We start from the raw sequence: 15,851 nt of genomic DNA, 5'->3' as shown, positions 1-15,851 counted from the left end.
ACTTTGGCAATGATAATGTCTTTTACTCAACACTCGTTGAAAGTACTTTAAGTAAAAATGTTTTGGATAATCTATATCTAGGTGCCCTCCAAACTAGACTATGGTATTAATATAGCATGCATCTTTCTCCAGGTCTTTCATCCGCACAAGCAAATAATTAATCAATTGATCAACTGCCCAAAAGATGAAACGACTATTGTGTGTGTGTGTGTTTGGGGGAGGGGCGGGAGGGGGGTTGTATTTGATGGGAGAAGTTCACAATTTGGCAGAATCTAGCCTGAAAGTATATACTAACATTACATACTGCTTCCAGGTCTTCCTTAGTTTTAGATTAATCTGATTCCAGCACAGCCAATCCACAAAATGCACTTGCCTCTGCTACAGTTATCCAGCTCCACTTCCTATTTCATGTCCAGGGTCAAATCTTTATAAATTTATAAAATAGAGCAATAAGCAGTACTTCACTTATTTAAAAAATAAATTGTCTTTTAAGATTTCCTTTTTTTCTTATTTTTTAATCTTCATCCTTTTTAGGAAATTAAAGAAAGAATACTAAGAAATAAGTTAAAAGCTGTAACTTCCACAGGAAATAAAACTAAAAAATTAGTTCTGTTGTAAAACACTTTACAGATCTCCTCTCAGTAGACTTGAATGAGGGGAGTTGCACAGATGTATTTAGAAACACACGACATGGCTGGGCCTCCTTGACTAGACAAGCTATCTTTCCCATTGAAAACATAGCAATCCCCAAGTGACACTTTTCTCTGTGAATACTATCAGCTGCTTGAATGTCTGTGATTACTATAAGACATCATACAATCTTAAGAACTGTGATTTGGAAACAGGAATTGTCCATTACTTGGTTTAGTTGTCTGCCTCCTTAACTCAGCAGGAGCTTCTTGAGGATGTGAGCTACGATGTGGGCTATGCCCAGGACACGATGATAGATAGGAGAGGGCTGACAGATGCTCTTGGATTAGAGTTTGGAAGGGTTAGCAAAAATTAACTAAATGGAAAACAGGGAGTCAACACAATTGGGCAACACGAGCAAAAGCATGACATGCTTGGGAAGGTGGAGGCAGTTTCGTAGGACTGTTCTGTTGGGATGTGCTGAAGAGTGGGGATAGAGGGTTCACAACACACAGGGTCAGGGTTACTAAGAGATGAAGTTTGAGCCTTCTCCTGAAAGCCCCAGGGAAGGACGACTTGATCGGATGGGCAATCTGGGAAAAGCACTCTGTCCCTACAGGCTGGGCTGAGAATGCGCTAGGAGAGACAGAAACAGACCAGAGACAGGGAGACCAGTTAGGAGGTCATCACTGTAAATCTGGGTAAGAACTGATGACGGTCTAAACTGGTGTGAAGTTAAGTAGCATATCAGGGAAAGAACGAAGGTATCTGAGACATAACTAAGCAGGGGAACCTACTGTAATTTTGCCAAAGGAGTGGAGGGTGGCTGTCAAGGTTAGCACTGGGAACACACTGCCTGCCTTGGAGTTCTGCAGACTCTGCCACTGTAGCATGGCTCTGGCAAGTTGTTCAGCTTCTCAGTGCCTCGGCTTCCTCACCTGTGAAACGGGGGTGGTAATGGAACACACTGAATTATTGCAGGGATTTAATGAACTAGTGTGTGGGGAGTGCTAACCTCTGTGTTTTTTTTCACTGCCTTACAAGGACTGGTGCATCCAGAAGTCAGGGAGAGGTGTGTTCCTACTTGCACCGCAAGGACGCAAAACAGAAAAAGAGTTAGGATGGAAGTGACTTCAGAACTTTAGTCTCTAAGATTCACAGACTAGATGGTAGCATCATGGACTAGCTGGGAATTTTGCCTTTTTTTTTTCTTTCTGGAAACAGAAAATACATTATTACACTTTGAACAGCCTATCAAATTAAAAAACAGAAAAACAAAGACTCTTCCTGTTTTTAAAGCAGTGGTTAAGCAGAAGCAAATGAATGGCACTTTGGAGAAAGAAATCTGACAGACCTGTATATCCATGGCCTTGCTGGAATAGACATCATACCCAAAAGGCTCCTTATTCTCAAGGACATCAGCACCACAAATGGGTCCAGAGATTAGAATCCTGAATTATGGCTTAAAATAGCTGGAAAGATGAATGGGTTTTAGAAGTTGTTTTGGTGTATCTTTCTTGAAATAGGCAATGTTGTAAGATCTAGAAAGCCACCAGGGTGGAAATGTGGGCTTTCCATCACCTCCCTTTCTCTTCTCTTCACTCTCCTTTGCTTCACCCATCTTTACATCTCTCCCAATCTTCAAAGCCCTGGTCAAATCCCTCCTCTATTAAGACCTTCCTGCCTCAAATTCATGTTAGCTTCACTTTCCTCTCATTTGTTACATCCCTTCTTTTGTAAGTATGTCTTAAATCAATCAATATCAGACATTTTTTTTCTTAAAAAATTTATTTGCAACCAAAATATGTTTAATTTTAATATAAAGGTTAACCTATTTTAAAAATATTTCTGGGACTGAGGGCATTGATTTCTGTCCAGGGAGAATGTTCAACTTACAACATCTGAAGGGCTGGTATGATTTAGCCCTGAAAGGAAAATTTTTCAATGTGTCATTTGTCAGATTCAAGTGCCTGCAAACGACAAAAGCTTCCACACTTCCACTCCCCAAAGGTGGGCCCCTTAAGCATAAAAGGAAATCCAATGTAATACCAAGTGATTCTGCGTGCAGTTCTGGAGAGAATCTTTCAGTCTCGGGTAAAGATGCTTATGAAGAGGAATGTGGAGACTTCACACTTGATACTGGCGTCCTTGCTGTGCTCTGGTTTTAACTGGGAAGAATTTTACTCATTTCTTGGATCAGTTACCCAAAGCAAATGAAAGTGTCAATGTCTGAGAACTAGACAGTTATTTGGCATTTAAGAACTAGAGGAAATGAGTTTTGTTATGACCTTTTTATAAAGATCATTATCCCAAAAGGAAGTCAAACACTTCATCTTTTGTCACTTTGACAAAAACACTGTTTTTAAAAAAAGTGAATAAGCAAATGAGGGGTATCTTTTCTTTCTTATCCGTTCTTTTAAAGACAATGAATAGACTTAGGCAATGGAAGTGCTGGTTGGTAAAAAAAAAAAATTGTGTGAATGAAGGTTTTGTTTGTTTGTTTGTTTCCCTGGCGGGTACCATCTTACATATTTTCTGTATTCTTTCTCATAAGATCTTGTCAACGACAAATTGGCACTTGCCGTGGGTGCTTTCCATCTATCTCTATAAGGATTAAATCATGTATTCCTGCAGCTGCTGACCTCCAACACCCCCTGAAGGAGTTCAGGGTGGAGATCAGAAATATGGTACTCTGTGTTCAGGAAAAAACTGGCAGAACAGGTCTTTAGATAGTTAGATATTCTCAGGAGCTGATTTTATGAGCCCAGTTCTTGTATCTCCTCTTATATAGGAAAGCACCAAAATCATGGTGACGACAGTTTCTTATGACTAGTAGAAGCTTCATGAGACCAGCAGAAACTTTCTACAAAAAATACGTGCTTGATTGCATGTACTCCCCCTTTGCCAAAATCACATATATATTGTCTCCCCCACCCCCAACCCCATCTCTTTGGAGCAGTTTCTCAGAGCTATGTGAGGTGCTGTCTCCCAGGCTGCCATCCTCATAACTCTCACATTGTGCATTTTTTTTTCAGTAAAAAATTCAAATGAATCAAAGGGTAGAGACATACCCTTTCCGTTGTCCAGTTTCCCCAAGTTTGGTGCATGTTCTCAGTTGCTTCAGTCATGTCTGACTCTTTGAGACCCTATGGACTGTAGCCCACCAGACTCCTCTGTCCATGGGGATTCTCCAGGCAAGTATGTTGGAGTGGGTTGCCATGCCCTCCTCCAGGGGATCTTCCCCACCCAGGGATCACACTTGCGTCTCTTATGTCTCCTTCGTTGGCAGGTGGGTTCTTTACCACTAGCGCCACTTGGAAAACCAAGTCCTAATTATATCCTTTTCCTCACATTTTTGTCCTAACCCTATGAAGAGAACTCATAGTAGGAGTAGTCAGTCACTTTATAGTAACTTTAGCACAGCCCATCAGACACTATAGCAAAGAGCTGTGGCCAGGGTGGAGGAGAGGGTGCTGTGGTTCCAGCTCACAAGAGCTCATGGTGTGCATATCTTCCAACTTCTTGTTTGGTGACCTCAAGTTGGCTTGAAATGGCCATGGTGGGAGCATTTACATCACAGAAATCAGCAAATGCTGAATTAGGGATTCCTCTCCCCCTTCAAATGAGGTGGTTCATTAACACACCACAGATAAACTATCAGAAATATTCCAAAAAAGATCTACTTTCAGGCAGCTGAAAGGGAGAGAGAAGAGAGAAGTTTTGACTACTGAGGAAGTGAAATGTTTTTGAATTCCGCATCTATTTAAAATGTGGGTTGAGCCATATGAGGGCTTCCCTGGTGGCTCAGCGGTAAAGAGTTCACCTGCAGTGCAGGAGCCACAGGAGACACAGGTTTGATCCCTGGGTTGGGAAGATCCCTTGGAGGCAGAAATGGCAACCCACCTCAATATTCTTGCCTGGAGAATTCCTTGGACAGAGGAACCTTGTAGGCTACAGTCCATGGGGTTGCAAAGAGTTGGACATGACTGAAGAGATTTAGCACAGCTAAGTCTTCCCATTTTCAACAATTTTTGACCTAAAAAAATGGCAATTTTATTTTATGGCTATGGCATACGGGATATTGGTTCCCCAACCAGGGGTCAAACCTGTGCCCCCTGCATTGGGAGCACAGAGTCTTAACTTCGAGACAGCCAGGGAAGTCCCCAAAATTGCAATTATTTTTCCCCTGGTGGCTCAGACAGTAAAGAATTCATTCGCAATGCGGGGGACCTGAGATCCATCCTTGGGTTGGGAAGATCCCCTGGAGAAGGGCATGGCAATTTACTCCAGTATTCTTGCCTGGAGAATCCCCAAGGACAGAGGAGCCTGGCAGGCTACAGTCCATGAAGTCTCAAAGAGTGGTACATGACTGAAGCAACAGAGGACACGCACTGGACCTGGGGAAACTGGACAATGGAAAGCAACTAAGCACAGCTTAGTATAAGAGATTGCAGGGAGCAGAAAATACAACAAACAGTGGCTTAAATAAATAAACGCTTGTGTTGTATAATGAGAGATGCAAAGCAGCCCAGAGATGAGATAGCTGCTCAGTGATGCTGTCAGAGACCAAGGATCTTTCTATATTTCTGTCCTACCCTCCTAATAAAGTCACCTTTTGTTTTCATACTTGTCATCTCATGATCACACATGTCTGCTGTGCCTCCAGGCACCATGCATCTGTCCCTGGCAGAAGGGTGAAGAAGGATAAAAGGCTATACCCATCAAGTTTACTCATGTTACTCAGGAAGACAAAAGTTTTCCCTGAGGCCCCTCTCGGAAGAGCCCATTTGCATGTCATTGACCAAACCTTGTCACATTGACACTCCCAGATGGAGGAGAATGAGATACTAAGACAGATTTAGACCAACCGTGATTCATCTCTGGCAGTGGGATGAGGACTCGCTGTCTCTGAGAAGCAGAGATCTTAGCAGCCACCTGAGAATACTGGGGTTTCACTGGTTGGGCAAAGTAGGGAAGGAGTAGATACTAGGGGGACAGCAAGTGGTATCCATCACAAGTCCCTTCTGGTTAGGAATCTAGACATTTTAGATTTTTAGCAAACTAGGACAAGATCATCCATTTCTTAGTTTAAATGTGTAAATCATTCAGAGTGTATATACTCTTCTACACTGATTGCTTAGCCTTGTGCCTAGTTAGCCTGCAGCTCAAAAAACCACGCAGCGGGTATGACTCAGTTTTTCAAGATTTATATGATCCCACTATTACAATGCATTCTTAAAGCTCAGTCCCCAGACTTTGGCCTCTGTGATCCACAGTGGTCTGTTTACAGCTATGAATTGTGAGCTCGAATCTTTCTTTGATTAAGAGGGACCCTGACTAAGGTAGAATCAATGATTTGGTACGTTGGTCTAACAGTTGAAAGAAGATAAAGACATAACAGATGTTACAAATCTTTCTGAAGAAAAAGCCCAACGCTGGTTATCTGGAAGAAGCCAGGAAAAAAGAAGTACACTATTCTGTTGTGATGATTATATCCTTGAAAAAGTCTGACATGACATTTATCTACCTTGGCAGTTAAGAATCATGTTACTCCAATGATTGGTAGCCTTGTTCTGCAATCATGGCTGGGTCTTTCATCAAGTAACCCCAAGGAATATACTAGTTGACAGTTAACTACTGTTTATGCTTCATTATGGGCTTTCTGGGTAGTTCAGCTGGTAAAGAATGCACCTGCAATGCAGGAGTCCCCGGTTAGATTCCTAGGTCAGGAAGACCCCTTGGAGAAGAGATAGGCTACCCACTTCAGTATTCTTGGGCTTCCATGGTGGCTCAGATGGTAAAGAATTCGCCTGCAATGCAGGAGACTTGAGTTTGATGGCTGGGATGGGAAGATTCCCTGGAGGAGGACACAGGTACCCACTCCAGTGTTCTTGCCTAGAGAATCCCCATGGACAGAGGAACCTGGCAGGCTACAGTCCATGGGGTCACAAAGAGTCAGACAGTGAGTGACTTAGTGAGTGACTAAGCACAGCACATGTTTCACTATCCCATTGGCTTGATTATGGCAACCAGGAGAATGCATGATATCTGCACTTGGCTGGGCACTGTTGAGAAGCATGGACAGTATAGGCTTTTATAACATGGTTCTCAAATGCATGGCCACATTTACAAGCCTAAGACCCAGAACCAGACATACATAGGTTCTACCCAGATGAGACCCTGCACTGGTAATGTGACTTGGAACAAATTACTTAGTGACTCAGCCTTTTGTAAAATGACAGTTTTGTTGTTATGGGTAAAGGAAGCAAAGGAAGAAAGTGCTCAGTACTCAGTGTGTGTGTGTATTCAGGGATTGAACCTGCATCACCCGCATTGGCAGGAAGATTGTTTATCACTGAGCTCCCTGGGGGCCTAGTGTATATTAAGAACTTAGTAAGTGGGAGTTGCTCTTTTCCCATGTCTGATTCCAGAAAAGTTTTCCTGAAATGATTATGTTGATAATAAATGTCCCTTTAATAATAATAAATATGACTTTTATTATAATAAATGCTGTTTCAAGGACCGATATGCAATAACTACTTTTCACACTTCTAATATTATCTATATGTGCTTGGAGAATATGATTTTGCTTTCTTCTCCTTTTATCTTCAACAGCAAAATCTCTCATTCTTTCACAACTTACCTCTGGAAAAGTATGTAGCATGAAAAGAATCTCTTCTATCACTTTGGGATGGTTAGAAAACAAGGCACTTGGCATTATAAAGCTACAAGATAAAAACCAATATCATTATCTCTCATTATTTATTCACTACACATAAGGAATAATGCAATATATGGTTATAATTCAACAAAGGATCAATTAAAATGGTGGGCTTGACACCACTTACATTGATCCCTATAGGTTTGGTCCTTTATAGATAGAAAATCACTTTAAGTCCAGTCACCCAGAAAGCCCAAATATTGTTTTTTAAAAATATTCAAGCTATACATCTGTAGGGGGTTCCTTGGTGTCTCAGTTGGTAAAGAATCCATCTGCAATGCAGGAGATGCAGGTTTGATCCCTTGGTGAGGAATATCCCCTGGAGAAATGAGTGGCTACCTACTCCAGTATTCTTTTTTTTTTATATGATATTATACATGTTTTAATGCCATTCTCACAAATCATCCCCCTCTCCCTCTCCCACAGAGTCCAAAAGATTGTTCTATACATGTGTCTCTTTTGCTGTCCAGCAGATGAATGGATAAGAAAGCTGTGGTACATATACACAATGGAGTATTACTTAGCCATTAAAAAGAATACATTTGAACCACTCCAGTATTCTTGCCTGGAGAATCCCATGGACAGAGGAGCCTGGCAGGCTTCAGTCCATAGGGTCACAGGGTCTAACAGGACTGAAGTGACAGAGTACACACAAGTTTAGGGTCAAGTTTATTTTATTGCATTCTGATTCTTGATACATTGCAGGTATAAATGCAGGTGTGATTTGTGTATTATGATAGAATAAGTTAACAAGCATGTGCACTTGCTCCAAAAGCTCCATTTCTTAATTATATTTGCTAATAAGAATTTACACATAACCTCCTATGCATTTTTGGATGATTCAACGTTTTGCCATTGGCTATTTTAATACAATAATCTTATCTCTCCCTTGGATCCTCTTAAATGTCTTTTAAAGTGTTTTCTACCTCAACAAAAAAACAGAAAATATCACAACATGGACCACTAGATGGCGCACGAGCAGCGGTGATACTCTGGCATGTGAACGTGAAAGCCTTCGTTGCTCAGTCGTGTGACTCGGACCCATGGACTGTAGCCCGCCAGATTCCTTTGTCCATGGGGATTCTCCAGGCAAGAATACTGTAGTGGGTTGCCAAGTCCTCCTCCAGGGGATCTCTCCATCCGGGGATCAAACAGAGGTCTTCCGCATTGCAGGCAGATTCTTTACCGTCTGAGCCACCAGGGAAAAAAAACAAACAATAGTTAGGCAAGGACAGACAGCCAGTGGGGCACCTGTGATCCTATTATTATGAATTTTATTTTGATTTGAGATAGTTGTAAATCGGACCTTGAGGAACAGTTACTTGATAAACAGTGCTGTTTAAATGCAAAAGTGTAGCTTCAGAAAAATGTTCATTTCTTATAAAATGAACCTGGTTTTAATTCAGGCACTTCTCCATAATTTAAAAAGATGAATCAGTTGGATCACTAAGGACCCTTTTCATGGAATTCTCACATCCCTTCCAACGCTCGCTTTCAGTCAATGTGCTTCCCCATGGTTACTTTTATAAATCTGCAGGCTCGGCCACTGTGTTTCTTCACTTGCTGCTCTGCTTTAATTGCTGCCTCTGCAGTGTTTTGTTCTCCTTCTTTATCTTGGCCCAGACTATTAATTTCTAAAACGCATCAGCATCCAGTGACTGTTAGGACAACTTCAGAGAACCTCAAAAGAATTATGCCTGCGTGATTTTTAGCCCATATATTTGGTGCCGTTAAAATGTCATTTTTCCCTAGACTTCCATGACGTTGCGTCAAACATGAAATTAATCTTAACTGTACAGCGTTCATATTTTGACATCTCAATACCTTTATTGAGATGTTAAAATAGAATTTTCCTTTAAATATGTCAATATAAAAGACTTACTACTTTCCTACATGGTATCTCCCACATCAACTTTCATTATCCAGAGAAATGCATCTTTCATTTTATAATAGAAGTCAGTGGGAAGAGGAAGTTTGTTGTATAGAAATTCATATTTACAGTCAACTTTCAACTTTTTGAGGTTTTCTTTCATCCAATAATATAATGTATACCCGTATAATCTACTACTGTAACTGCAGTTTTCGAAAATGTTATTTTGTCTCCCCGTGCTTCTCTGGTAGCTCAGACAGTAAAAAATCTGCCTGCGATATATGTGTATCTCTCTCTCTATATATATATCGGAGAAGGCAATGGCACCCCACTCCAGTACTCTTGCCTGGAAAATCCCATAAATGGAGGAGCCTGGTGGTCTGCAGTCCATGGGGTCGCACAGAGTCGGACACGACTGAGCGACTTCACTTTCACTTTCATGCATTGGAGAAGGAAATGGCAACCCTCTCCAGTGTTCTTGCCTGGAGAATCCCAGGGACAGAGGAGCCTGGTGGGCTGCCGTCTATGGGGTCGCACAGAGTCGGACAAGACTGAAGCGACTTAGCAGCTATATATATGTGCATTCTTTTAAAAATATTCTTCTCTGTTATGGTTTATCACAGGGTGTTGAATATGGTTCCCTGTCTATACAGTAGGACCTCGTCGTGTGTACATCCTATATAAAAAAGCTTACGTCTGCTAACCCCAGCCTCCTACTCCATCCTTTCCCCAGTTCCCTTCCCCTTGACAACCTGTTTCATAGATAGGTTCCTTGGTGTCATATTTTAGATTCCACACATAAGTGATGTCATATGGCATTTGTCTCTTTCTGACTTACTTCACTTAGTATGATAATCTCTAGTTGTAGTTGCCTAACTAGTCTCATCTGCCTTGGGACCTCAATGCCTAGGCCTGCCAGGCAGACTGGCTCACTCTGCAGGCTTTTGCTTAATCTCCTCTCTTCCCCCACACTTTGCTGTGGCAAAGATGGCAAAATTCCTGTCATGGTTGCACATGACTCTGTGCAACCCCATGGACTGCAGCCCACCAGGCTCCTCCATCTATGGGATTTTCCAGGCAAGAGTACTGGAGTGGGGTGCCATTGCCTTCTCCGATATATATAGAGAGAGATGCAAGTATATTGCAGGCAGATTTTTTACCGTCTGAGCTACCAGAGAAGCATGGGGAGAGCTCATGCTGAGAAGGCCCAACCAGCCCAGGCCCACATTTCCCAGCCCCTCCACCCCTTGCATCCAGGTTGGGCCATGTCGCTAGTTCTTGCTAGCACAATATTAGTGGAGGTGATGTGGGCCATTTCTTGACCAAGATGATTAAGAACCTTCTTGGCACTTTTCCCTCCCCTTCTGCCAAGTAGATATTAACAAACAGGATGATGTTGGAAGCTGTGTAGAAGGTGGTGGAGATTCCATCAGCTTGGAGCTCTGAATGGTTGTATGGAGCAGAGTCTTCTTCCACATCTATGCCCATTTTTCCATTCCTGCCACCTAACCAGGAACATTTCTTTTGAATTTTATGTGAGTGAGAAATAAGCTTGTGCTGCGCTAAGTCATTAAGATTTTTTTTACACAGCAAATAATCTTACCTTAATTTATCTGCAAAGTGATTTTCCTAACTGGAATGCTTTTTTTTTTCATTATGGAGGTGGGGGACAGAGACTATTTTATTGATCACCTATTTTATGCCAAGGATATCATAATGGTAATAACTTCAGTGATTTATACATGGTATCATTATTAAAAATTTTCCCAGCTCCAAGAGCTTGTCATCATTATGTTACTGATACTGCTTTGATTGGTACAGCCTATTGGGGAATTATGTTTAAATACAGACAATTTCTGACTTGCATTAGAAGGCTCACCTGGGGACTTAATTCACTACTGGATACCGGGTTGAGTAAGCCAAAGATTGATGGGGAAAATATGGGAGATGGCCACATGGCATTCTGAAATATTTAAGTCTGGGTCTAGTGCAGACACAGGCTTTGGGCTACATATGGAGATAATAGAGAAAGATGAAACTGATAGAGTAGACTCAAGATAAAGAATGGTGGAATGTGAAGCTAAGAAATTTGGACTTTGGTCTATAAGGAATTGGTAGGGGGAGGGTAGTCAAGTCACATGAACCAAACTCTGCTTTAAGAAGATATATTTGGCAGTAATATTATATATAGCCAACTTACAAACTAACTTTTTTAGAGAAGGTATATATACCTTCTCTATATATGGCTGTGCTGCTTGTGGGATCTTAATTCTGCAACCAGGGATGGAACCCAGGCCCCAGCTATGGAAGCTCAGAATCCTAACCACTGGATCACCAGGGAATTCCCTAGAGAAGATGTTCTGTTGTTACAGCATTGATTGTCCTGTGCATTGTAGGATGGTAAACAGCATCTTTGGTCTCTACCAAGTGAATAACAGTAGCAACTCCCACTCTCTTCACATGGGACAACCACCAGACATTGGACATTGCCAAGCATCCTACGGCAATGTCCCTATCCCCCACCCCTTGCTTTCATCAGAAGGTCCAGGTGGATGAGGCTGCATTCCTCCCACAATGCAACTGATCTTGAGACCACAAAGATATGGCCACCCATGGCCCATGCCCTCCCTTCTGCCATATTCTAGGTTCTCAGGATCCTGGAAATCTTTGCCCAAATAGCTCCATTTGCCAAGTTGTGGTGATTAGGAGCCGGTGTGGACTGAGTTTGGCCTGGAAGCTTGGGCGTCCATGTGCCTGTGCCTGTGGGTCCTCCTGGTACTGGATGGAAGCAGTGGGAGGAGAAGGGGTGACTCCTGAAAATTCCCACGTGGGGCTCCAGGAATGTGAGAATTCTAAATTTGAGTCTGACCTCCAGCCATGGGCCCTACTGAGAAACTTAGAAGGATGATGCTGGAGGTGGTGAGGAGAGCAGCAGTACCTTGTCACCAGAATTTTGGGCTAGCTGGCTGAGGTGGGGTGAGGAGGAACCTAGGCCGTGTGGGACAGAACTTCTGTGCCTCTTGCCACAGACTTGCAGTTTGCATTTCACAATCCATTTAGGGTAACTTGGGAGGAAGAAGTTGGGACTCTGAAATCATATGCATCTAGATCCAGCCTGATCCTGCCTGTAGCATCTGTGTGGCAGGTGAGTGAGGCCAGAAAAATTAGGGTACCTTGGCCAGACAGAGAAAGAGAAAGGACATCCAAAGAGTTTGTGAAAAGACACAGATGCGTGCAGAATGCTTGAGTGTTTGGAAGTTGTTTAGGAACTAGGAAGATGAAGGTGTGGATGGAGGGCAGAATGCTGGGGAAAGAGCCAAAGAATCTGCAAGGACCCCACACATGGGTCCTCAAAGGAGCCGAGACTTTCTACAGCAGCCACACAGAGCCTAGGGGGTGGCTACGCAGAGCAGGCTCTGTGATTCAGCTCTGGATGGAAGAGGAGAGAAAGTAAAGACTGGGAGAACAGAAAGTTGTTTTTAAAATTCTGATGAGATGCTGGGCTGAACAAAGACACTGAGCAGGAAAATGAAGAGTGGAGAGAGTCTGTGAAGGCTGAATTGCTCTTAGAATGACAGCTACTGATAAAACCCTGAGCATCTTGAAATATTGACACATGCTTTTGGCTTTTAAGGTTTTGGCATAGAAGATTTTGGTTCTCACATGGGGACACACCAATAAAATTTTCAAGCAGGATTTAAAATTTTTGTGTTTTTCCTTTTCAGGATGACTTTGTAGACCTTTTAACTTCCATATCTTTTTAAAAGTTTGCGATTCACTTCTGTATGTGTGTATGAAACAGATTTTTTTCCCTAAAAAAATATGATATCAAAGGTAGAGAGTTCAGACTTAATGAAAACCAGAAAAGGTTCTAGTTGAAAGCAACAGGGATTCTGATGCCCCTGAAATCACTCAGCCTTCGTGCCTCCAGAAATGCCAACACAGACAACTCTCCATGTCACTGTCCCACAAGGCATTGGTCTCTCCTGCACGGAAATAATATATGGAAATGAGAGTCAAAAGGAGTATAATATTCCAATTTAAGTCAAGAGAGCCAATTCTTTGGGGCTTCATTTTGGGGTAGAAAGGTCATTCAAATTAAATATTAATTTGTATCTCTATACATCTGTCTTCAAGAAAGATAACTAGTCTATATTTTGAAAATCTTGACAGGCAATTGCATTCACATTAACCTTTTGTTGGGACATCAGCAGGAGTGAGGTGTCTCTGAATGATTAGCATTCTTCTCTACAACTGGAAATTTCCATCTCTTCCAACAAGTTTTCAGGCTCCTTCCTTAGGGTCCAGTAACTATGAAATGCCAATTAGATAACAGCAAACAATGGGCTCACGAGGCCTGGAGGAATTCCAAATCATCTCGTGGGCTTGTCGGGCCTTCTTCTGGACAATGAGAGAAATGCGGGTATCGCAGCAGCCTCGCTAAAGGGCACATTGTTCTGCACTGAGAGGCCTCTGTGCCGTGTGTTTTGATACACTTTCAAGTTCATAGAATCAGGGCATCTGGATTCAGAAGGGGTCTGAGAAGGTCATTCAAATCTGTCTTTCCTCTTCCCATTTTATCTTTATACAGACAAACACATTTAAGTCAACAAGTCTCTTTAAACAGTTACCCTGTCTAGAGTGCTGGGACAAGAATACGTGAAAGGAGCCATGACCTAAGCCTTTGCCTGGAGTGGGCAGCAAAGCCTTTTCAGAAAAGGTAGGAGGTAAAGTGGAAAGTATTGTTTAGACTGGATCTGGGCAACTGTGTCAGGAGAGCATGTGAGGCAGAGGAAATTAGATGCAAGAATGTGCAGAGGCGGGAAGAACAAAGCCGGTCAGTGAGATATCACATTGGTGTGCAAGCTGGATCTGATAGAAAATTCACAGAAAGAGGAGGTGGTAAGGTAAGGCAGGTATTTTCCACTGAGAATTGATGAGTCTTTGGACTATTCTGAAAGCAGTGGTGACTATCAAAGCTTTTTGAGCCTGGGGATGAACAATAAACCCATCCAACAATCAAGAAATTTATTCATGGAAAAAGCAAAAGAAAATTTATTCAAGGAAAGAGATTGATTCTGATTTAAGAGAACGTATAGATCTGGTATTTCCATTAAGGCAGTCTATAATGATGCCTTTAGTTTAGGCTTGATGAGTTTACAAACTCATTTCTAGGAAATATACACCCCTTTGCCTGCCACTTGGCCCTATCACTGCCCCTTGTCAGAAATAAGAAGCGGCAGGCCTGGAGAATGAGTGCTGAATCTCTGAAGACATATCCTTTCAAGATGGTGCTAAAAAAGGGGTGTGGGCTAGGTGGGGGCGGGTATATTTGTCTGCTCTGGAAGACTAGTAAAAGGCCATAGACTGGGAGGCTTCAACAAGAAAAATTTATTTCCTACAGTTCTGGAGGGTGGGAAGTCCAAGATTAAGGTGTTAGCCCATTTAGTTTCTGGTGAGAGCTGTAGATGGCTGCTTCTTGACATGTTCTCACATGGCAGAGAGGGAGGGGGGGATTTTTTTTCCTCTTATTATAAGGCAAAAGTCCTATTCTATCAGGGTCCCATCAATATTACTTCATTTAACATTGATTACCTCCTGAAGATCTTATCTCCAGATACAGTCACTTGGGGGTTAAGACTTCAATATGTAAATTTGGAGGGCACAATTCAGTCCATGACAGTGGGTTACATGCAGCACTGAATCAATTGCACACTGGAGACTTTTCACTTATCTAGGATTTTAAAAACTTGATGGAAGATGCAGAATCATCATTGTGGCAGGTAAGAAGGTTATACTTTCTACCACATTCTCTCACTAGTTTGTTAAACTTTCCCATAATCTTAAAACTAATCAAGACTACTCTTTTGATATATCAAAATCAAGCAAATAATGACACATGATTAATGAGTTATTTTCACATAAATGTGTTATAACTATATGGAATAAAGTGGGCTCCTCAATCTTTGTGCATGCTCAGTCGTTCAGTCCTGTCTGACTCTTTGCTGTCCCATGGACTGTATCCCGCCATGCACCTCTGTCCATGGAATTTTCCAGGCAAGAATACTGGAGTGGGTTGCCAATTCCTATGCCAGGGGATCTTCCTGACCTGGGGATGGAACCCATGTCTGCTGCATTTCCTACATTGGCAGGCAGATTCTTCACCACTGAACCATCTGGAAAGCCCTTCTGCTCAATCTACCTTTTGCCGATAATAGTCTTGACTTAACTGACCATTGGCCATGTGATGTGCTGGGGTTTTGCCTGTCATTACTCTTCACAATAATAGCATGACATAAAGATCTCCATTCCACAGATGAGAAAATTGAAGCCTAGAGAATTTGGTAACTTAAGTAATTTAAGACAGATTTCAAATTCAGTCTTGGACGGTTCCCAAGTCCAGAAATTCCCCTGTACCATATTACCATTCTTGATATTATATTGTCTTTCACTGAATTGATGAAATAACAGATCAAAATAATATTTAAAAAAATGAAGAACTTGAAAGAATGGGGTTAACAACCATCAGAATCACCTGGAGAGTTTTTTTTTTTTTTTTTAAACCCTGATGTAATTCTTATCTTCCACCTTAAAACACAAATGTTTGAAGGAGACACAGACATAATAAAC

This window comes from Bubalus kerabau, chromosome 1 (assembly GCF_029407905.1).
Source record: "Bubalus kerabau isolate K-KA32 ecotype Philippines breed swamp buffalo chromosome 1, PCC_UOA_SB_1v2, whole genome shotgun sequence".
NCBI classification, from domain to species: Eukaryota; Metazoa; Chordata; class Mammalia; order Artiodactyla; family Bovidae; genus Bubalus; species Bubalus kerabau.
This window is presented reverse-complemented; position numbering follows the sequence as displayed.